Source organism: Mauremys reevesii, linkage group 18, assembly GCF_016161935.1.
Source record: "Mauremys reevesii isolate NIE-2019 linkage group 18, ASM1616193v1, whole genome shotgun sequence".
NCBI classification, from domain to species: domain Eukaryota; kingdom Metazoa; phylum Chordata; order Testudines; family Geoemydidae; genus Mauremys; species Mauremys reevesii.
The window spans coordinates 9,912,851-9,936,403 of NC_052640.1; the positions used below are offsets into that span (position 1 = coordinate 9,912,851).

The 23,553-nt window shown below is 43.6% G+C and overlaps 1 long non-coding RNA gene across 2 annotated transcripts in view; it reads right to left on the reverse strand.

Annotated features, from left to right (window-relative positions):
* Positions 1–10,401: 10,401 nt before the first annotated feature.
* Positions 10,402–23,553, reverse strand: part of LOC120386372 — a 49,879-nt gene continuing 36,727 nt past the window's right edge. For both annotated transcript variants that reach the window (XR_005589687.1, XR_005589686.1), the window contains exons 2-3: positions 18,782–18,908; positions 10,402–10,587 (exon numbers count right to left, since the gene is read on the reverse strand). This is a non-coding gene — a long non-coding RNA (uncharacterized LOC120386372). The remainder of the gene's footprint in view (positions 10,588–18,781; positions 18,909–23,553) is intronic.

Genomic DNA, 23,553 nt, shown 5'->3' on the forward strand with positions numbered 1-23,553 from the left:
TAGCACAGCATTCCCACCTGGTCAGTCTCCACCCGATACAGCCAGATGAGGTTAGACTGGCGCAAGTACTATAGTATAGATCGGAGCCTTCCCACAGAATTATCATCAAAATCACTGATTGTGCCCCAGAAAGTGCCCTTGGGGTGTTGTGTATTTTATGGAATTCTATATTCCTTAGACATTTATTGCAGTGCAAAGAGATTAGGGGAAAACAATGCATATGGAGTTGTTTCATCCATCCTTTACCACTGTTTCCTTCCAAAAGAGCTAAATGAGGGCCCCCTACCCTTATTTACTCTTTTCACTGGAGCACAAAAAGCAGATGGCAACTGGGGTAGTTTTCTTGATACCCTTAAAGCAGTATAGTGGATGTGTTGAGAGGGAGATTATTATACTTCTTGACAGAGTCCCATGAGTAGCAAGGGATAGTTGTGATAGGCGTAACCCTGGGATTTAGGACAGGTGTCTGGTATGTTGATGTGTGGCCATTTTCTTGGCCAGGTATTAAGGAAAATCTGAACTTCAGTTTAATGCTCATTGTCTGTCAAACTATTATATGAAACAGAATCTCCCAGAATGTCTTATCCCTTGCAAAGAGGCCAAAAGCTATTTTTCTAACCTTCCATCAACCACTTGCTCCATTACTGAAGCGTAATTACATTACAATATCTTGGGCCAGATCCTCAGCTGGTGTTAGACAATGTAGCTATTTGCTTCAGTGGAGCTATGCTGTTTTTTTTTTTTTTTAAACCAGCCGACAACCTGCCCCCTTGAATATAAGGAATAGCAAACCATTCAATTCCAACCCATCTTCAATAATAATAAAAGCCTTACGGCGCATGCACAAAAATAAACCTAGTGGGGAGCAGGCAGTTGATATATACTTATTAAGAGCTGAAATGAAAGACAAGCAATATGGTGGGTTGGTGACATTAGAGCATGAAGTTTACATCCAGACAGCCACACTGAAGCAGAAACTTTGCTGATGTTAAAAAGCTCCTTGACCTGACCAGCTGAAAGCCAGACTCAGACTCCCAACAGCCCTGCAACTCCTAACTTTAAGACGAAGACCTGACACATTATGAAACTTACCAGTTGATACAATTACTGACGACCAACCCACTCACTTTGGCAGAATGCAATTTATCGTCCATCATGAAGCTGGAGGCATTTGTGCCTCACCAGCATCTCTTGATGCCTGTTCAGGCTGGAATTAAAGTTTTGGGAGAGGAGGAGGAGTAAAAACACCCCACCCACCCCAGTTCAAGAACATTCCAAACATTTGAAAAATCAGCCAGCTTTATAGCCTGTTAAACAAGGAGAATGTTGAGAGAACCTGAACATTTCAAAATATGGAAATTTTCAGACTTGTAGACAATGTGACCAGCTCTGCCTACTGTACATCTTTTGTCTCATCAGCTCTCCATCAGAGCTTTTCCCCCCCAGATCTCTTAATTGGAGCTTTATTCCATTAGTTTTTCATATTTACTTGATGCCCAGCTGAGAGCAATAAAACTGAAACCCATGAAGATTCCACATTTGCTGCTGCCGATTAGCGATTGTATTTCTTCCAAGATTTAGTAGCAGCCATTTACTGAATTCCACTATATTGCTGAAAATTAAGTTGTTTAAAACATTCCATTTAAGAAGCCATCTTAAAAAGTTTTTTTTAACATTTATTGTTAGATATAGGTGTAAATATAGATTCTGCGAGGTTTCAATAAAGTGTTCTTTGCTATTTTATTTATGACAGGCAAAACAATCATAAAAAAATATGCTGCAACGAATAGTGTCACTAAATCAAACTGTGAAATATATTCCTGTTGTACATTTTAACCAGCCAACAAACTCCAGGCAAAAAACTCATTACCCTACTGATTGCTTTAATGTCCTTGTCTGGTAGAGAGACGGACTGTTCATTTAAAAAGAAGGAAGACATTTGAATGGTATATTTCAGCATTCAAATAACCCAATTGGTATAATGCAATATCAAAATGTTTTAAAAGACTTTGCAAGGCAGGATATATAGAATGCATTATTAAATGTCATGGGGAAACAGGGGAACCATTGCAAATTAGACTTATTAGACTCAGAGAGGCCTCGCTACTGAAGCGACACATGGGAACATTAGGGCTAGCCAGAGACCATATGGTCCACTAAAGCAATGCCGTTATAAATCTTGGCGCGTAATGTCCATCAGTTGATATCGCAATCCGTGAGAAACAAATACAACCAGCTTCATTGAGTCACTAGACAATTTGAGCCAAATCCAGTCGTCCTTACTTAGGCAAGTAGCGCCACTGACTTCAAATACATGAAGTCCCGCTAAAGTCAACAGGACTATTCATGAGTAAGGCAAGCAGGATTTGGCCTCTATATGATATGCTTCGTAGATTAAAGACCGTGTATTACACAACACACACACAAACTATCCTTAACATATTTGTCATGCCACAGTGCAGGGGCTAAAGTTCTATCTAATGCTGACACAGACAAAGGCAGGTGGAGCAGGGGGAAGGAGGCTCCTTATTCCCCACACTGTGCAGTATGCAATGGAAAAGTAGGTGAATAATCTGTTTTTTAAACAAGTTGACATCTCCATGCATCTTCAGCTCACACTGCAAGTGTGTTAACATAGTAAAATAACTGTTGTCTAATAACTGTTAGAGAGATGTTGGGGGAAACGGAGGCACAGACACTAGAAAGAGTAAGTAATAGAGCTGGGATTAGAATGCAAATTTTCCTGGATTCTGGTGCTGCGCTGAGGCCACTAGCCCCAAACCTCTCCTCTCTGCAGTTGATTATTGCATTTGTACTGCACCTAGCACAATGATGTCCTGATCCATGACTGAAGATCCTAGGTACTACCACAATACAAATAATTATTACAGTGTCACTTGGGGCCATGTTAGTGGTTTGCCTCTATCCCACTACACACTGTACAATCTGAATGGACAGGGGAAAAGTCATATTCTGGCCATTTGACAAAGTGGGAACTGAGGTGCAGAGAAATTAAGTGGCTTGCCTAAGGTGACACAGGAAGTCTGTAGCACATGTGGGAACTGAACTCAGATCCCAGAGTCCTACTTCAACCACAAGGCTATTCTTCCTGAGGAAAAACAGATGGCTCTTGACTATTCAAAGATCAAGTACCAATAAATGCTGTGTTTTAGGACACAATGCAGACTCACATACTATGCTTCTTGAATTTCATTGCAACTCAGCATCTGAAGACTAAAATATTTTCATACACAAGAGGTCTGAATAGGCTATGGATTTATGTTTTTTGTTGCTATGGCAATTTGTATTGTCACAGTTTTAATAACCTCATCAAAAGTAGGCATTCAAGAGCAATGTGGCACCTCTACATAATTTAACACCAAGCCATTCATAGCTTGTGGTAGCATTTGAAACACTGCACAAGGAAATTAAAAACAAATAGAAATAAATCACCACAATACTAAAAGTAATAAATATTTGAGCTGGGAAGGTGAACACTGAGTGGAAAGAAAAGTTATTTCTAATAGACTGGTGAAAACCACAGGCATGATCATGCTCCCATTGAAATCAACAGCAGAATTCTCACTATCAGCAGCAGACTGGTCAGAGCCAATGGTTATTGCAAAGAACAAGCTTACCCATTTGTCTAATTTATTAGGCCCCTGAAAGATAATGTGTACAGATTACAGCAAGTAATTAGTGTAGGCTAAAATTACACTACATTAAAAAAGTGCATGTGACAAATTCCTCGTGGGTGTAACTCCACTATTACCAGTGGAGGGTAGAAGGCTGGCCCAAGACACTACCAAATGACTGACCATTTGTTAGGTGAGGGAATCTCGTTTATTGGACCAACTTTGGATGGTGGAAGGGGCAAACTTTTGAGCTCCACAGAGCTCCTCCTCAGATCTGGGCACATTTGCTTTACAGGAAGAAATTAGGTTTCTAGTTTATTTGTTCCTGTTTTAACTGTATTATATTTTAATAGATTTTACTGAATGCCCCCTGTGTGCCTTGGAAAGGAGGGCTTTAATAAGAGCCAAGGAAAATATAATTGTTCATAGTAGACCAAGTTACAGTCTCAGATACCTATTTACAACTCTCACTCTAGTGAGTTGTATGTGTTGATGGACGTATCAAGAGATCTTTGCCCCATAGGGCTAGGTCCTCAGCTGGTGCAGACAGGCATTACTCCATTGACTTCAGCTGAGCAACACCAATTCATCCCTGCAAAGGATCCAGCCCAGGGTTTAAATTTATGGAGCCCATGTGTAACTTGAATTCATTTCGAGCTGTGACAGATGCCACTCATTCCTCACCACGCTGATAGGGCTTGAGCCAAAGCCCATTCGAATCAGCAGTTATCTTTTCCGTGGTCTTCAGCATGGTTTGGAAGAGGCCTCAGGTCTTTCTAAACTGTATATTAGAAATATAGAACACTTCTAAATGTATTGTAATGCTGCCTACAGGTCAACTGTGGAAGAGAATACAATAAGCCTGAGTACCCAAAAATCCCACTGGGGTCAATGGAGTAGAAAGGGTACGCTACAGCTTTCAGGGTTTAACCTACTACATATTACATTGTGAGAGAGTCATAAGTAACCCTGAGCATCTTTTCCTACTAAAAACACACCAATGGCATCTCTCTGGTAATTACAGTAAATACCTCAAAGTGCAAAAAATCTGGAACAAATTCTTTTTTCCCCCCCCCCAAAAAAGGAAATTCCTGCAGCAAGGACTCCATTAAAAACAGCACTAGGAGGCTGAAAGGCACACAAAAGCAAAAAATTCAGTTAAGGATTAAGCCAAACAACAAAACACTATTGGGTGTCACGTTAGCTTTAGTTTGGTGCTTGCTATTGTGTATCGAGGATTTAATCCTGAATTTACTTGCCTGCAGTCAAGTCAGATTATTTTTATGTTAATAAGGTAGCTTTAGGTATGCGAGTATTATGGGTGCAACTCAGACCTCTTGCCAGTGAAATTCAGGATGAATCTTCATTGAGCTGGGAGGTGCGATTCCCAGTGTGCCTAGATGTCCCTGGGCTAGCTCGAGCAGTATAGACTGGGCAGTGGCTCAGGCTAGCTGCGCAAATACGGACCCACATGGACCCTGTTACATACTTGGGTGGTTAGCCCAAGCCCCCACCTGGGTTACCCCAGCAACACTGCTATTTAAGCATGATAGCTTGAGCAGAGCTGGCATAGGTACATCTTTGCATGCTGGAAATCACACACACACACACACCACGCTCAAATATAGATGCACTTTCAATAGTATTCTGGATTTACACTGGAGTAAAGAGATGAGAGGTGCCATACACAGGCCATCCATTGGCACTGCTATAATACTGGTTGCCAATGCAGATTAAGGGTTCAATCCTGCTGCAGTTGAAGTCAATTGCAAGACTCACACACTTCAAGGGGAGCAGGATTGGTTTATGGTTTATAAATCGGTTTATGTTTTCCTTTGTAGTGCTTTCCCCTTAAGAATAAACGTGCTTGCTTAGAAGAAGCTGTGTGGTAACTTGTAACTGCAGGCAATGCACTGTTCTTAGCCCTCAAATAGAAAGCAACACACAGGCACTGGCTGTTAGGCAGACTGGCTTGCTGGGGATATCACAGTGCAGCCTTAAAATGCCCCAGTCAGGAGTGGGACATAGGTCCCTACCCAGAGGTAGGTGACACTGGAGACCTGACTGGGCACTCCTGAAGTGTACTTCCCAGGGGAGGGAGGAATACAGGTGCAGCTACCCACAGAAAGGTGTCTAAATATTTTCAATATAGGCAACTTTACAAGAAGATTTGTAGAGTATAGTGCAACCTGATACAAGTAATTGCACTTATTAGATAGCCTTCTGTTTCAGTTTAAGGCCAGAAGGGACCATTGTGATCATCTTGTATGACTTCTTGTATAATATGGGCCTTGGAATTTCATGTAGGAATTCCTGCATCAAGACCAATCACTTCTTGTTGAACTACAGCATATCTATTAGAAAGAGGTTCCATCTCACTTTATAGACTCCAAGTTATTAAGAATTCATAACATCTTTTGGAAAGTTGTTCCAAGAATTAATTACCCTCACAGTTCAGTGTCTGTCTTAAGGCTGCCCCAAAGTTCTTGCCAAACATATCATACCAGATTGTTGCCGCATCTGCACAAGTACAAGCAGGAAGGAGAAGTTACAATGAATGTTTTTCCCTTCAACCCAGCCTCTCAGGTGCAGGCGGAATGCAAATACAGAGAGAAGCTCAAGTACCGTGCTACAGCAGGCCTGTAGTTTATTTGCTTCTATAGATTAAAAGTACCATATACTGCAGGTGCCAGGTAGTGTTATTCTGGGACCTTGGATACAATGGCAAAAAGTATGGCATTAATGGCTACAGAGATGGCAAGTGACTGACAGGTGAAGGACACCATTTACAGAGGGAAGAGGAAGAAGAAAAGGCTCAAAATCAGGTGCAACTTGCAGAGATTACCACATTCCATTTGTGTGTACAGTACCATCTATGCAAAGAGAAGCAGGACCTCAGGCTATGAATTGTACAGGATATTTGTTGGAATCAAGAGGAACTTGTGGGACATGTAGTCCAACCCCCTGCACTAGCACAACAGCATCTTTGGCACTGATCCCTTAAGTGTTTTATCTGTTCTTGTGTCCAATGGCTCCCCTTGCAAGCTATTACATTGTTTAGTTGACCCTGAAGTAGGAAGCTTTCCTACTGAAGTAACATGTTTTCCTAGTTGTGTTCATACTACAATCCTTGTACAATAGTAACCACCTACCTATACCTTCTTAGTTCCCAGGTATTAGAGTCACCAATCTCCCTTATCAATTTGCTATTAAGATCTATAATCTCTTTTCAGTGTTAGGAACCATCAAGGGAGACAAAAACCCTGTCTAATCCTCTCTGCAGTGAATGCTCTTCTTAGCAAAGCATGCGGCTCCTGGAAGAGCTTTAGTAGCTATAATGTGGAACATTAAGGTGGGAAAGCAAGTTTTAGCATTCATTAGAATAATCAGTGGATTTCTTTGCTCCATCTCACAATTAAAGTGTGTCAAAGCCTGAGCGAGCAGGCTCCTCAAATGCCTATCTGGCAGCTCAGTGAAAGCTGTTTGTGGACTCAGACAGCAGCCTACTTAAGTACAAAACTTGGGACCAAGTTCTGGCTGCCCCAATTCAGAAGGTATGTAGGCAGGGGAGTATAGGGCTCGTCAAAAATTTCCCATCAAAACCGTTTGGTAGAAAACTGATTTTAAACAAAATGAAAAAAAAATTAAGCTTTGTAAAATAAAAAACAAACAAAAACCCGCCTCCTCTCATCTGTTCTGGAAATACCACCACAGTGCCTCATGCCTTCATTTTCTTCTGTGGACCACATTTCTCATGCCAGACTACATCTCTCATGATGCACCAGAGCCAGAGGCTCCCATGATGTACCTCAGTGGCTCAACAAGAGGGGAGACTATGGTGCATCATGGAACTCAGCCCAGAGAGAAAGGAACATAAAACGCCTGAACTACAACTCCCATAAGGCACCATGACAGGATTTCCAAATCCAAGTTTTTAATCACTTAGTGGAGAGAGTTTGATTTCACTGAAAATTTGAAGTTTTCCCAGCCAACTCCAGTGAGTGGTTCTGTTGGACGTTGTTTGCGTTTAGGCTTAGGCACATGCTTGCTAAAATCGGGGACATAACTGCCTTCATCGGTATTTTGGTTAGGCCTACAAGAACACACCAGAAAACAAGAAAGCAGATGGAGTCTGCAGCAGACGTTTTCTGCTCAGATTCTGGCTATGCTAACAGAGGCAGCCGCCACAAGAAAGGACACCTGACAGCCACCATGTACAGTGAGGATTACATGGCATACACCTCCTGACTAGGGTGGAACAAGAATTTGTCATTAATGAAGGGGTGAGGGGGAGGAAGGGATAGCTCAGCGATTTGCACATTGGCCTGCTAAAGTCAGGGTTGTGAGTTCAATCCTTGAGGAGGCCATTTAGGGATCCGAGGCAAAAATCTGTCTGGGGATTGGTCCTGCTTTGAGCAGGGGGTTAGACTAGATGCTCTCCTGAGGTCCCTTCCAACCCTGATATTCTATGATTCTATGATAAGTCTTTGGCTATAATCTCAAGTTCTGGCCAAGAGACAATCTGTGGACCCTAGTGACAGCAATTCAGCTTCCAGCAGCAATAATTTGCACTCAGACCTGTGCAGCAGGAACTACTGACTGTCAGAATCTAGGTGCATAATACTGCTTTAAGAACCATTTGAGCAAATGACAATCAGAATCATCCCATCATCATATCTGCCACACCCTGAGATCCATTCAATGCTTGGAATAAAAGCCTTCTCTTCTCTCTGCATGCCTGGACTCTGGAGATTAAATTTGTTATAGCAATAATAATAAAGGGGACTTAGATGTACTTGAGTTTTGTGGCCAGCCTATGCTCTAGATTTCGTGCAAGGAAATCACAATAGCCTTCAAGCTCACTTAATCCTTATCCTCTCTCTTGGCCTAATTTCTCAGTATTGCTGAGCACCCCAATTTTGTTGCTTTCATTTGGGGCTGTAAGCACCCAACATCTCTGGAAGTCAGGCCATGAATTTCAACTACCCTTAATCTGTGATTTCAGCAGCTTCTTTGGCTACCTGCAGTATCTTAATATTTTCCGTTCCTTGTTTCTGATATGTAACTAGTTTATGAAGAGCAGGTCTTGCCATTACCATGCTTTTTAGAGAGTTTTCCCTTTGGTTCCCGCTTTCTTTCCCCATCCTGTTCAGTTCTGGGGGGGGAAAAAAAAAGGAACACGGCAAAAGGCCTGGTAGATTACAGATCTTCAACCAGCTTGATTTTAAAAGTGATTTGTATTATATTATCGCCCTTTTTCTTTAGGGCCATAGGATTCTGCTCCAATCCATCTCACTTTCTGCTTCAAGTGAAAATGACGACCTTACAATAGATGTGAGAGACACCTGCTTGCCCGGCAGAGCGTGTGTGAATCCGACACCATAGATGTGGAAGCATCAAAAAAGACACACTATCATTAGCTCCACCACACTGATCTCTGCCAGAGCTAGCTTTATTTTATTTTTAAAGCCAAAACATTTGAGACTTTTAGATCAGTTTATCATAGTAACAGGGCACTGCATTTCTTATACAGCACCTTTCATCCAAGGATTTCTAAATACCTTGCCCTCTTTCATTAATGTTGAGCCAAACAGACTCATGCTAACCCAATGACATTAGGCATTCCCTCATTCCTCTCTGCTTGCTTCTATATTGAAGAACTGGGGGTAGGAGGAAGCAGTGATTGGCCATTGCTTGCATGTGTGAGAAGGGGGACCTCCACTTCATCCCCTCCCAACATACTGGCTCAGCTATGCTGGCCAGCATACAGGGGGAAATAAGTTATGTCAGGTAAAGGGCTGATGCAGATAACTTCCTCCTGGAGAACGTAAATAGGGAAGTGTTATTTGCTCTCTCTCATAACACAAGAACTAGGGGTCACCAAATTAAATTAATATGCAGCAGGTTTAAAACAAACAAAAGGAAGTATTTTTTCACACAATGCACAGTCAGCCTGTGGAACTCCTTGCCAGAGGATGTTGTGAAGGCCAAGATTATAACAGGGTTAAAAAAAGAACTAGATAAATTTATGAAGGATAGGTCCATCAATGGCTATTAGTCAAGATGGGCAGGGATGGTGTCCCTAGCCTCTGTTTGCCAGAAGCTGGGAATGAGCGACAAGGAATGGATCACTTGATGATTACCTGTTCTGTTCAGTCCCTCTGGGGCACCTGGCATTGGCCACTGTTGGAAGACAGGATACTGGTCTAGGTGAACTTTTGGTCTGACCCAGTATGGCCGTTCTTATGTTCTGCAGACAAAGGGAGTCAGGGACTGAATTGTGATGGTCAGTACTTTCTCTTCAACTAAGTGCTACCTTACCCGTTAATCAGGGCAGACTGTAAGGTTAAAATCTAATCCTAAATCAAGCAAGCCACACCTGCAATTGTAACACATTTGTTGTTTGTTTTTCCAAAAATAATCTACAGTCACATATGCAGACATGTCTGGCTTTGTGTAAAATGAAGTCCTGCATATAACTGTCCAATTATTTAAAAAGATATTCTTTGGAAGTTTTGCTTAGAGACATGAAAGGGAAATTTGGCTTTCAGAACCTCATATTTCAGGGGAACAATGAACTCCTTTTTCAAAGCAAAACGTCAGTTTGCCGCAGAGGCTAACACAGCAAGTACAGTATATTATTCAGAATTCTAAAAATGACTGCTGAGGCAGAATCACAGAGACTGTGCGCAAGTTTGGAGTTCCATTTTATCCATCCATTTTTAATTAAATCTTGATAATTGCAGCATAGCATTATTTTTTCCTATCACAAATGTGCAGACAGCTAACTTTAGATGTCCCTTTTTGCTCTTTTCCCTCCTCTCGGTTGGTTGAAAAGGAAGACGATTCTCCTCTGCACTGCCCCACTAGAGGTGGTAGAACTTCGTTAACAGGAAGCTCACTGCAGCTCTGCCATTCTTCCCAGGGCCTGTAGCTTTGTCTAGCTCTGCAGCTTATGAGAAAATGACAGCCTTCAAAATACATTAGATCTTTTCGATGACATATCAGCACCACACACATAGGTTCAGGGATAATAACTGCTGATGAACGTAAAAGATAGCGTACGACGTATCAAACAAAATGCAATTTGCCCATTTACAGTACTGCCACCTTTCATTAAAGGATCCCAACATAAGCATCTCAACACCTCTGCAATACAGGTAAATATCCCACAAAGGAGGAAGCATAAACTGAAGCACAGAGAATTGACTTTCCCAGTGTCACTAAATGACTCAGTGGTAGAGACAGGATTAAAAACGAGGAGACAGATTCTCAGCTGCCGAACATCATTCCACTGAAGACGAAGTTTATACTAGCTGAGGATCTGGTCCCTGTAATTCAGTCTCTGGCTACACGCCCCAACTCTGCAAAAGCTTAGCTGTAGCCATGTGAATGGTCCCAGCAGGGGGGCCTTCATTTTGAAACTTAGGTTTGCAGAAGTTAATCATGAAAGATTAAGCGTAATCTAAGCTAATGGAGAGTGAAAAAAGTTAAGCTTTTCAAAGTATACACTGTGTTTTTAGGGTTTCAAGATTTTCTCTTTCAAGCCACATTTCTTTTTTCCCTTCCCTCCTTCTAATTGTTTAAGTGCTGGCCACCACTTCCCGCAGCTCCCATTGGCTGGGAACAACAAACCGCGGCCACTGGGAGCTGCGGGGGGGGGGGGGGCGTGCCTGCGGACAGTCAATGTAAACAAAATGTCTTGCAGTCCGCCAGTGGATTACCCTGATGGGCCATGTGCTGAAGGTTGCTGACCCCTGCTGTAATATGTTCCACAGATAGGAAGACAGGGCCAAACTAGTTCTTTAGAGGCAAAGACACGCTGGCACCCCCAGACAAGTATCAACAAAGTCAAGTGGGCTATCACTTAGTTAAGCGACCATTCTCTGGCAGTGGGAAGGAGTGAACAAGATATTTACAGTTCATCACAAGGAGAGTGTCGTCAGACGTTTGGCTGCATGCGTGTGTTCTCTCTGTGTGCTGCACTGGCTCTGGCCAGACGTGCAGCAGGTGCCGATCGAACGGCCCAATAAGACCACAAGACTTGGTTCAGTAGCGAAGGTGCCCGACCAGCTTTATCGTCGATGAATCACGGTAATAGCATCTGGCAGACTCTATGAGGATACTAAGACATATATGCTCATGACAATGGACGCAGCTCAGTCAGTGGTGGGACTTTCCCCTGCTCCCTAGGTTGGCCAAAGACACTCCCTCTGAGATACATCTTTATACACCAATACAAAAAAATTACATATTGCCCCTGATGTATTAGGGTGCCACCCATTGCCTTCTACATGTTGGATTGATCAAAACATCTCCATCCATCATGCTGTCATCCAGGCTGGGTCAGTTGGTTCCTGTTATCTTTGGGGGATGTTCTGGTATCAAGGTGTTCTGGTACCACCTTTCTGGAATGTGTTTGCATATATATCCTAAGTAGAGCTAGGCCCAAGAAATGTGTGTTTCTGCAACATCAGCCCTATTCTTGCCAAATTCTGTGAGCAGGGCCTGCCTCTTGCTCACAACTTAACTTTGCTTTATAACAGCAAAGTTTTGACTACTTTAGTCACTTCTTACTACAGACAATTCAAAGCTCACATCCACATAGGGTTGCCAGCTTTCTAATCACTCAAAACCAAACACCCTTGCCTTGCCCCACCCCTGCCCCTTCTCTGAGGCCCCATGCACTCACTCCATCCCCTCTCCCTCCATTGCTCACTCTCCCTCACCCTCACTCACTTTCACCGGGCTGGGGCAGGGGCTTGGGGTGTGGGAAAAGGCTCTGGGGTGAGGCCAGAAATGAGGGGTTCAGGGTGTGGGCTCAAACCAGGTGGCGTTTACCTCAGGCAGCTCCCAGTTGGCAGCGTGGCAGGGCTAAGGCAGGCTCGCTCCCTGCCCTGGCTCCGCATAGCTCCTGAAAGCGGCCGGCATGTCCGGCTCCTAGGCGAAGGGGTCCAGGGGCTCTGAATGCTGCCTGCGGGCACCGCCCATGCAAGCCCACGGAGCCAGTGCTCTGGGTGGGGGCAGTGCGCAGAGCCTCCTTGGCCACCCTGTGCCTAGGAGCCGGACATGCTGGCCATTTCTGAAAGCTACACAGAGCCAGGGCAGGCAAGGAGCCTGATTTACCCTCCCACACACACACTGAGCTGCTGATTGGACTTTTAGTGGCCCGGTCAGCAGTGCTGACTGGAGTCACCAGGGTCCCTTTTCAACTGGACGTTCCGGTCGAAAACTGGACGCCTGGAAACCTTACGGCCACAAGAGGCTGTTTGTCACCATGACTTAGCAAGGTTGCCTTCATCTTTACTCAGGACATCAACAACCCTTAAAGAATGGAATGGGGAAGGAGGGGGAAGGGCAGGGGGTCTTGGCTGAGAGGCTTTTCAGACAGTACAGACTGCTGTAGCTTATGGGGAGAGAAACCCTTTTGCTTTTAAGTTCACTCAGCCTGTTAAATTAGGCACTTAAAAAGATAAAATGCAAGCTATTCTTTAACCAATCCTGACTTTTATGCCTCATTATTTGTAGTCACTTAAAATCTCTCTTCTTTCTGTACTTAATAAACCTCTTTTATTGTTTTTTTCTAAACCAGTGTGTTTTGACTGAAATGTTTGGGAACCTCCACTTGAGATAACAGGGTCTGGGCATATCATTTCCCTTTGATGAAATGACAGACTTTCTATGAGCTTGCATTGTCCAGGAGAGTGCTGGGCAGTGCAAGATGCACATTTCTGGGGGACATGGCTGGGCCTAAAAGAATCTGCTGGGATTCTTCCGCAGTGTAATTCATGAGCGACTAGCTCAGGGGTGGCCAACCTATGACTCCGGAGCCACATGCGGCTCTTCAGAAGTTAATATGCGGCTCCTTGTATAGATGCCGACTCCGGGGCTGGAGCTACAGGCACCAACTTTCCAACATGCTGGTGGCTACTCACTGCTCAACCCCTGACTCTGCCAAAGGCCTGCCCCCACTCCACCTCTTCCCACCCCCTCGCCAAGTGTGCCAAACCCTCACTCCTCCCCGACCCCCAGAGCCTCCTGCACACCACAAAACTGCTGATCGGGAGGTACGGGGAGGAAGGGAGGGATGGAGGGGGAGGCGCTGATCGGGGGCACTGCCAGGGGGTGGGAGGCGCTGGGAACGGGGGGAGGGGGAGAAGGGAGCTGATGTGGGGGCTGTTGACATACTACTGTGGCTCTTTGGCAATAGACATTGGTAAATTCTGGCTCCTTCTCAGGCTCAGGTTGGCCACCCCTGGACTAGCTAGTAGCACTCCCAGCTACACAGTATTGAGTAAGTTACACACTGGAGGTTGCGTTTTAACTGGCCAGGGGTAGCTGTTCACCAGTAATGCAGTGTAAAAGTAATCCCAGTTTGGACAAGTGAGGAAACACAGCTCTTCATCAGTCCAGGATGTAATGTCACCCTCAATGTAAATGTTTTGTGGACGTTAACACATTTCAGTTTTGACCTTTTACCTTTTAAAATGCAGCATTTCAAACCAAGAAGCAGAACTTTTCATTTCAAAAATGCCAAAACATCATGTTTTAACAATTGCAAGATATTTAAAGACAGGAGATTCACCCAAAACAATCCTTTCCTGGGTACAGTTTTGGTTTGAACAGACTGACCAATAAAAGACATTCCACACAAAAAAAACAAAAAAACCCACCACACATGAACAGTCCTAGTTATCAGTGCAACTCGAATTCCTTTTCTTTAAGAATCATGAGAATACGGGTTCTGATCAGTTAGTCTTTCCTGTGAAGTACATGGTTCTGGCACTGTCTAGTTGTACTAATTTGTTTCAGTCAATTGGTATATTGCTGTTTAATGCAACCCCCATAAGGAAACTTCATACACTGTTATCGTACTTTGTACTATCAAGTTATCAACCCTACGGTGCAAGCCTGTGGCCTCCTGCCTAGTTCAGTGCTAAGTAGGCACAGACAGCCAATGTGCTGGGGATGGAAGAACCTCAGGAGTTTCATGTTTGCAACCCTCCTATACTGTTTTAGACTTTGCAACTACTTTAAGTATAAAAACCTTGATGCCTGTCATTTAAACCCTGCCCCAGGCATCTCTAGAGGAAGATTTCATTTTAAAATAAGAGATTTCTTAGTCCAAGGAAGTCTATGCTAGACATGAGGAATATAAGTACCCCCAAAAAAGCTACGCTGGAAGAAACAGATGATGGTACATAGGATATAATGGGCCAGATCTTCAGCTGGTATAAATCAGCATAACAACACTGAATTCACTGGAGCTACAGTTTATGGCAGGTGAGAATCTAATACACCATGTATATATTTGTTAGAGATATTTCCCTGTCCCCACTCCCTTTTCCATAGTCAAGACCCCCCTGTCCTGTTTTTCCACTAGATCTTTTCCATGGATCGCTGATGCCTTTTACAACAGTCTTTCCCAGACAGCAACCGCAGTTAGGTAATTTAACCCATACGGTTTGAGTGGGTTCAAAATAAGGCAAAGGAAATTCTCTTCAGACTGCATGCCCTGTGAGTCAAGGAAAAGTGGTCCTACAAAAACAATCCAAAGGCAGTAACAGTTTCTCATATCAGCGACTTATCACAGTAGATCTGATAAGAACAGCAAATATCTACTAAAACAAAAACCACATCTCTCGTGAAATGAATACAACTGAAATTATTCCCTTTTATCATCATCTGACATCTAACCAATTAGCAGCAAAAAGATTGCCACGGTTGATAAGTGAGGTCCCATGACCTGTTTAAAATTAATAAGGAATAAAAAGAATGCAAGCAGGAGTGCTGATTTTGTCTGTGGCCCCTTGGGAACGCACCACACTCTATAATAACTAAAGTGTTTTCTCTAGAGCTGGTCGAAAATTCTGCTGAAGTTGTTTTGATAAGAGAACTGATGCATCGCTGAAACAAATCAAAAACTGAAAGCTTCAATTAGAGAAATCTTGAAACATTTTGTTTTGACATTTTTGATCAAAGCTAAATGTTTTGATGTTCCCTAATCAAAGTATTTTGTTTTGGCTTGGCTCAATATTAACTTCAGATCCACTGCACTGCCTTGTGCCCCCATTCTTTTCTATGGGGTCCTTCTCACATCACAATGGGAGAGCAAGAAGGGAGACCCTGATGTCTATGGGTGATATAATCCGACCAGCACTCTATTATACCAGAGCACTCTGAACAGTTACCACCCCATATTAACAATAAAGCAACCCATAGCTATCACAGAAATTAAGTTGTCTGTGCCTTGTGGATATAAGGGGAGGGGAGAATTCCCTGCAATTGCATGGCATACGAGGATGGAGGAGGCAGGGAGAACCAATAGGGTTAACGCTCTAGAGCAGTGGTGCAGATAGGGCTGTGATTGGTAATGCTATTTGCAAGGAACGTCTCTTCTGATGTCATAGGGTCATGTACATTTAGAGCTGCATTCGTGAGACATTTGTTACAGCAAACACCAGGAGAACCAAAGTGTGCTTGCTTTGTGCTGGGACATCCAGCCCAGGGGAAATAATCAGAAGGTTTTTGTTTGCTTTATACAGACTTGGTGGAAGGAGGTAGGGAGGATCAAGTTAACCGAACTATGAGCTTCAGGGCCAAGTGACAGATAGGACAGAGTGATGCGTGGTGCTGAAGCCATAGTTATAAATTGTACCTTTCCATTTAAATGATTAAATTAAGGGTAACTGTTGTAGTTTGGGTCTATTTTCTGAAGTGCAGCACCTTTGCTTATCCGTGGAAGTTGGCAGAGTTCTAAATGGAAATTAGATGCAAATTTCTACCAGTAACAGTAACTAGCCATTGGAACAGATTACCAAGGGATGTGGTAAATTATCACTTGGAGTATTTAAAATCAAGACCAAGTGCCGTTCTAAAAGACATGCTCTGATTCAACCACCAGTAGCTGGGCTAGATGCTGGAATCACTGGCTGAGTGCTAAGGCCCGTGTAGCACAGGTGGTAAGGACTGCCCCTTCTGGACAAATCTATGAAATCTTTCAATGCTCTGGGTTGTAGAAAAATGCATTTTGCAGTCTCTCCGACCCCTCCCTCCCCCCAAAACCTACCATATTCACATCAAAATAAGTTATCAAGGAAACCACTGCAAAAGTAACACCTGCCCTGTTAAGTATCGGTCTTGAAAAGAAAAAAAAAAATCATGTAGGTGTTGTAATTAGGCCACTGAAGTGGTTTCATACCAACATGAGCTAAAATATGTGCTGTGTTGCAGTAAAAGTTAATCTTTGCACTGACACCTGACTTGCTGGAATGTCTGTAGAACAAAAATTAAAAAAAAGACGGAATGCTATAATGCCATCCTAATTGTTGGGATAAGCCTTAATACAAGAAGGGGTCAGGGAGGCATGGTGCTTAATTGATTTTTCTTGCAGAAAATAAAGGCGGCATGCAAAGAACGAAGTACTATGATATCAGTGGGAACAGTCATTAAAAGCTTATTAGTGGGATAGGTCCAGGCAATAAGACATAAAAACAGAACATTAAAGGAAATAAAGTTTGCCACCATGAGTACAGTCTGTTTTTATTTTCCTCACTGAAGTTTCTTCTGCACTTTAATATGATTAGAATAATTACCATACTGTAAGGAGGCAACTTAAGAGCCTATTGAACAGGCAAAGATAGGAGTTTAATGACAGCAATGAAGAGCAACATCTCAAAACTTATATAGCCCAGGAGCCCAACTGAACTCTAGAGAAGTTCAGATCTGGAGCTGAACTTGGCAGCCCAGGCCCATCTGTACGGAGAATGATGACTGGGATTTTCAGAGTTGCTCAAACAACTGATGCCTAATTACTCATTTAATTGAAGCTGGAGTTAAGCATCCAAATCCCCTAGGCTTTGAAAAAAAAATCTTAATGCACCTCACCCTGCATAATCATGCAAAAGATGGGAGACGGCACAAGAAGTCTTCCTCCTCCCTTGTGATTTGCCCCACCGTAAGAGTGCAGTCTGGCCAATTGTATACCAGGGACACATGTGAGGAAGAAGGGGACTCTCAAGCTTGCAGCAGAAGAGCAATAGGACTGGGGAGGTCCTTCCGCAACAGCCAATGGGCACACTGTACTCTGTTAAACCCGTAATGGGGCCTGCTGCTGTACACTCCCCAGAGGTCTCAGAGGCAATTGTTTATACTGTCTTCTGCAGCTTTGGCTTTGGGCCAGTCTGCTCAGAGATCAGGAAGACCTGGTGATCTTACAGATAAGGCTGGCTCCTGTGGAATTTTCACTTTGTTTCTAGACCAAAGCCGAGTCAGTAAGTGTCAAGTACTGTAGGTTCCTCTGAATCAGACCAAAGTCTTGTTCTTTAAAAAATCGGAGTGGGGCTCAGCACTGGTAGAAAGTGTCCTCTGATAGCCTTGGAAGCAGAGATCCTCCACTTATCCACAGAACAGGCTTGGCAGTAGCATTGCAATCCTCCCTACATTGTTCTACCCATGGGCGGTGTGTGGACCGCCAGCTCGGGGAGACTAGCCCCCCCCAGCCCCGCCCCTTCTGCCTGAAGCCTCTCCCCTTCAACCGAGGCCCTGCCGGAGCCCAGAGTCCTCTCAAGGCGGCTTCTGGACCCTGCCCCAGGCTAGGCCCCCAGCCCTAGAGCCCTCGGAGGCGCAGTCCCAGCCCTTCCCAGCCCCAGCAGGGCACTCCCCGCCTCCGGCCCCTACAGGGTGGCCGGATCAGGGAACCAAAAAAACCCCAAAAACCCTGCTGTGCCGCCCTAGGATTGGGCGGAATGCCGCTCCGTAGAATCTGCTGCCCCAAGCACGAGCTTGCTCGGCTGGTGCCTCAAGCCGGCCCTGCTTAAACTGACTGTTAAGACTTGTGGCATAGTTAAGGTATTGGAGCTGCAAGATTATTGTACTTTGAAATGTTTTATTCTGCTCTATTGTACTTTTAATAATTGTTAGCATCCTCCCCATGACAGAGATCCTAGGATAAACCTGGGAGTTTGTTTTCTATTTTTTTCCTTTAAAAAGCAGGTACATTTAGGGCCTTTTCCTACTTGATTCCATCTTAGTACCCTCTCCAGACCATGTTTTTTCCAGCCTGCTGAGAAAGAGAAACATTTTGATTCCACACCAGATAAGGTTTTAAACTACTGTTGTAACAGACCTATGGGCAAGTGCCTTACCTCTTTCTGAATGGGGCAGTTGCTGCCTCAGTGTCTCTCCAGCAAGTAGGGTAGCTTGTCCCTCAAGTCAAAGCAGAAAAAGACCTCCCCTTCTGGGTTCCAAAAGAGTTCCACAAATGAGAAGTTTCTGCACCCAAATCCAGACAAAACAAAGGAATAAAAAGAGGATGGCTTGCTCCAGCCAGTCTCCCTCCAGAGAAGCAAAAACTGCCTGAAAACTACTCCAGTAATCACAACCTACTTCTCCCTCTACCACTTGCTGGATCCTGCAGATCAGTAGATTTGAATCCTTTCACTAGCCTTCTCCAAAGGCACTTCCTTCTTCCCTCCCACTGCAAGCACAGGCTGGTCACACACTAAGCCTCACTGGGGTATAACTGGCCCCAGCTGGTCCCCTTCCTACCTCATTCATGACTTGAATTAATCTCTTCCCTGCTCTCCAAGTGCATCGGGTTTCTACGCCCACCCACTAGACTTTAGGGAACAAAATTTGCAGCCCAATCCTGCCCCCCATTGACTTCAGAAGTATCCAGCCCTTCTTGTAAACTGGAAACAAATGCACCAAAGCTATTAAAGGTAGAACAAAAAAGATCTGGTGAGAGCAGAGTTTGGTCAATGCTGAGCTCTTTGGATCATAAGCCAAATATTTACGGTGGGATTTTCCAAATACATTTATCCCATTGAAAATGCCTCTCACTCACTGTTAGCAGACAAATGCCCAACTTTTTTTTATTTTTTCGCGCTGCTGCCTTTGGACAATATAAATATGAATGAGATTCTTAGCTAACAGAATTATTCTATGCATGCACTGCAGTTGTAGCCATGTCGGTACGTACTACTCAGCAGATAGTTTAAGACATAAGTAGTATTTCCAGATATTTAACATTAAAATGTAAATTTGTTTATCTACAAATGATGTAGATCTTAACATGTAACAATTTTAATCATGTTTATTCTTTTCTCAATTGTTAGCTGTGGACTTTCATTGTAGGGATTATAATAGTTTTCTTTTGGCTTTAGCCCTATTTCTGTGCAGGGTAATTGGGTTATTGTGGTTTAAATAGACTTGGAGTTTATATATTTTAAAACAGCAAGGGAGGAAAGGAAAGTGACATTTCTGGATGGGGCAGTAGTCATATGATGAGCAAGTGCAAGGAGAAGACAAGTGCTGTTTTAGTCAGATCATTTGAAGTTAGTGCATAAAATTAATAATATATCAGCAGCTTCACTGCCTGTGGTGAGGTTAGTAGAGGTCTTTGTTTTAAAAATCCTTGCTGCTTAATATATCCTTCAGGGTGAAGCAATGCGCCAGGAATTCATAAACCATATTGGCATTGCTCTCTCTTTTCAAGTGGTCTCTTTTCCAGACTGGCTGTGGCACCAGAGGCAGAGAGGAGAGAATAATAGATTCTAGAATCCCTGTAGAATATGGGTTTCGTAGAGAAAGCAGATTGATAAGGGGCTCGCGGATTCCCAGCTCAGGGAGGTCTGATACCAGGGAACTAGTTTTTGTTATTAAAAAAAAAAAAGGAGAGAGACAGATAGAACTATTAGGCTACCAGCATCCAGTGCAGTTATTGATGGGAAAGAGACAAGACAGAAGGGTAAATGGATGGCTGGCACAAAAAGCTGATGGCACCCAAAGCATTAAAGGCCATAACGTGAGGAAATTAAGGCAACATCTACACAGCACCCCACTGGCGGTGCCGTGTAATGTACCTGGAGCTACGCACTGCTGTGAAACGCAAGCTGCATCCACCCTGTAGCACGTAGCTACATACGCCAGGGAAAGACTCTGGCAAGGAGGAGGCAGGGGGGAAAGTGGGGAGAGAAAAGGACACTGCACTGCTAAAAATGGCAGTGCAGGTTGGGGGGGCACTGCTTGGTCATGTAGAGAGGAGAGCAGTATAGGGGACACACTATACGGTTCTGGCGTGTCTCTATTTGCCAAAGCAGTGCCTACTCGTCTTCACTGATACTTACACCCGTGCTAGGGGACCATGCAGTGTAAGTACTCTACCTACCACCATAAGGAGTGTGGACGTTCACTCATTGCAGTGTGTGTAAGTTGCCTCTGTTCAGAGAGATCCCTACTTCTCATTGTCCTTTTCTGGGTCTCTAAAGAGAGTGAAGTGATGGCATGGTAGAAGGTGACAGTACATAGCATGAGGATTTTGTTCAAATGGGCGACATCAAGAGATTTTGAAAGTCCAGTGTCTTTCAGTCCAAAGTGGGGGAAAAACCCACAGCAGCATCGGGAGGAAGGATGGTCTCGTTAATACACTGGAGTCAGACTCAGAAATTGGGGTTAAATTCTGAGTTCTGCTGCAGACTGTGTAACATTAAGTCACTTGATTTCATTGGGAGTTGGGCACCTAAATACCTTTGAGAAATGGGCTTTAATCTCTCTCTGATGCAGTTCCCTATTTGTAAAATGGGATTTCCCTGCCTCACGAGGTAGTGGGAGGATAAACAGATACGTGATTGGGAGGTGCTCAATACTCCAGTAATAAAAGCTGCATATGCTCGTACTGTAGACAGCTAGATGAAGGTCCAAAAAGGACAATGAACAGCACATTTTGTCAGACCCATTTTGCAAAGAGGCAAACTGAGTGGTTCAGAGATTTGTCCATAGTTACATAGCATGTCATTAACAGAACCAAAAATAGAAGCCAGATCCCCTGTTCCATGCACCATAACCTGATGCATTCTTTCAAATAATTCAGCATATCCCCTCACAACTGCCACTTTTTCCCTAAGATGTCAGATGCAAATCACCACTACTGCAACTACTTGGAGAACAGAGAGGCATACATTGTTGTTAGAAAAACCGCAGAACTTCTTGTATCCACCGTGACGAGGGAGCCCTGGAGAGAACAGACAGGGAGAAATGATTTCCAGCTCTGTGGGACAGCATAACATGCTATGTAAAAATCACATGCCATCTTGCAACGGTCATGAAAATAAGGGCTGTTCCCTATGTGCATGTCTTCCTTTGTGATGCTGCCTGTCATCCACCTCTAGATATTTGCACTCGAACACCTTCTACTACCCACACATTTCCTCCATTGGTAGGAAAACACCCTGTTTTTGGTCATCTATCATTTTCTCTTCAGAAATATGCATATGTAAGTGGAGAGAGAGAGAGAGAGAGAATGCATAATGCACAAGCCTAGTAATATTGTCAGCTACAGATACTGTACCTGGAGGAGCACTGGGAGTTAGAATTTAACTGAACACAGAATAAATTGACAGGTAGAGACGACATTTCTCAGACATGCGATAGTCTGAGACATTTTTTGCATAAACTGAGAGAGCCGGTGGAGCGTCACTCGCACAGAAATTGGTTTGAAAAAAACCCCCAATATTTGATTTTCATTTTTTAGCACGGGAATGAAGGAGGAGGTGGGGGAGCTGGGTTGTTTGAGATCCAAGAGCAGAACTGTTATTGAGTGTGATGTCGCTCAGCAGACTGGGGAGCAGGGAGACGTAGCCAAAAGAGCATCAGCAGAGTAGTACCCAAAGTAACTATATTAAGAGCAGTGGTGAATGAACGTGAAAAAGGCTGAGTGTGGAGGAACAACCTAATCTTTGAATCCCATTATCAATACTGTGTCTACTTATGTGGCCTGCCATCATTGTAGTATCTGACCACCTCACCACCATTAATGTCTTTATCAGCACAACACCTGCATCTTGTTACCTTCTGACCGGGGTATCTCCAGACTGAACAGTTCCTGGCCTTCACTATGTTATTCCCAGCAGAGATAGGGTGCCTAAACAGGCCTGCTTGCTCTCTCTCCTCAGAGACATTATACAGCATAATCTCCAACAGTTATAAGTTACCACATAGAACTTTCTAGGCAAGTCTATGTTTTCCTTCTAGTAAAAGCACTACGGAGAACACACTAAAAAGAACATAAGAGCCTATACGGTTGCTAATATGCTAACCAGAGATCACCCCCTGGGCTGTGGCAGGAGCAGTCCTTCTAAACCTCACCCAAAAGGATTCAAGTTCATCACAGCTTCAGCTCAGAACGAGTCTGCTCATGACATGTTTAGTCCACCTTTTATAATGTTCAGGGGTCTTTGAGATGGAATTTCAAAGAGCAGGTAATTAGCAGACAACTTGTTTTTTTACCCCAGGCATAGCTTCAAAAGTATGGATTTGAAGTGGGACATTTGCATTCCCCGCATCCTCATGCATTTCCTAGAAATTCCACTTCACAGGCATTGTCCCCAAAAAGTTCTTTGAAGTTCCTTTTTATCTCCCAGAGATGGCATTAATCCTGCCCATAGAAAAGTTTCAAACAATTCTACAATAGCACATACACAATTGCATTTTTAACACACTAGACCCCAAAGGTATTGAACCTAATTCAGTAAAGTTTAACTTATTTCAGTAAAGTTTCTCTTAATTCCATAAGGTTTGACCAGGATGTGACATTCCCCAGGATACAATCTGGACTGTTGAACAGCTGTGTCCCCTCAGTTGTCCAACCTGGGGTGCCTCTTACACATTTAGTCTTGAGAAAAGACTGAGGCGTGACCCGGTAATAGTCTTCAAGTATGTTAAGGGCTGTTGTAAAGAGGATGGTGATCAATTGTTTTCCATGTCCGCTTAAGGTAGGACAAGAAATAGTGTGCTTAATGTGCACCAAGGGACATTTAGAAACTTTTTCCTCATATCTAACCTAACTATAAGGATAGTTAAGTACTGGACCAGATTACCAGGGAAGATTGTAGAACTCCCATCATTGTAGTTTTTCAGA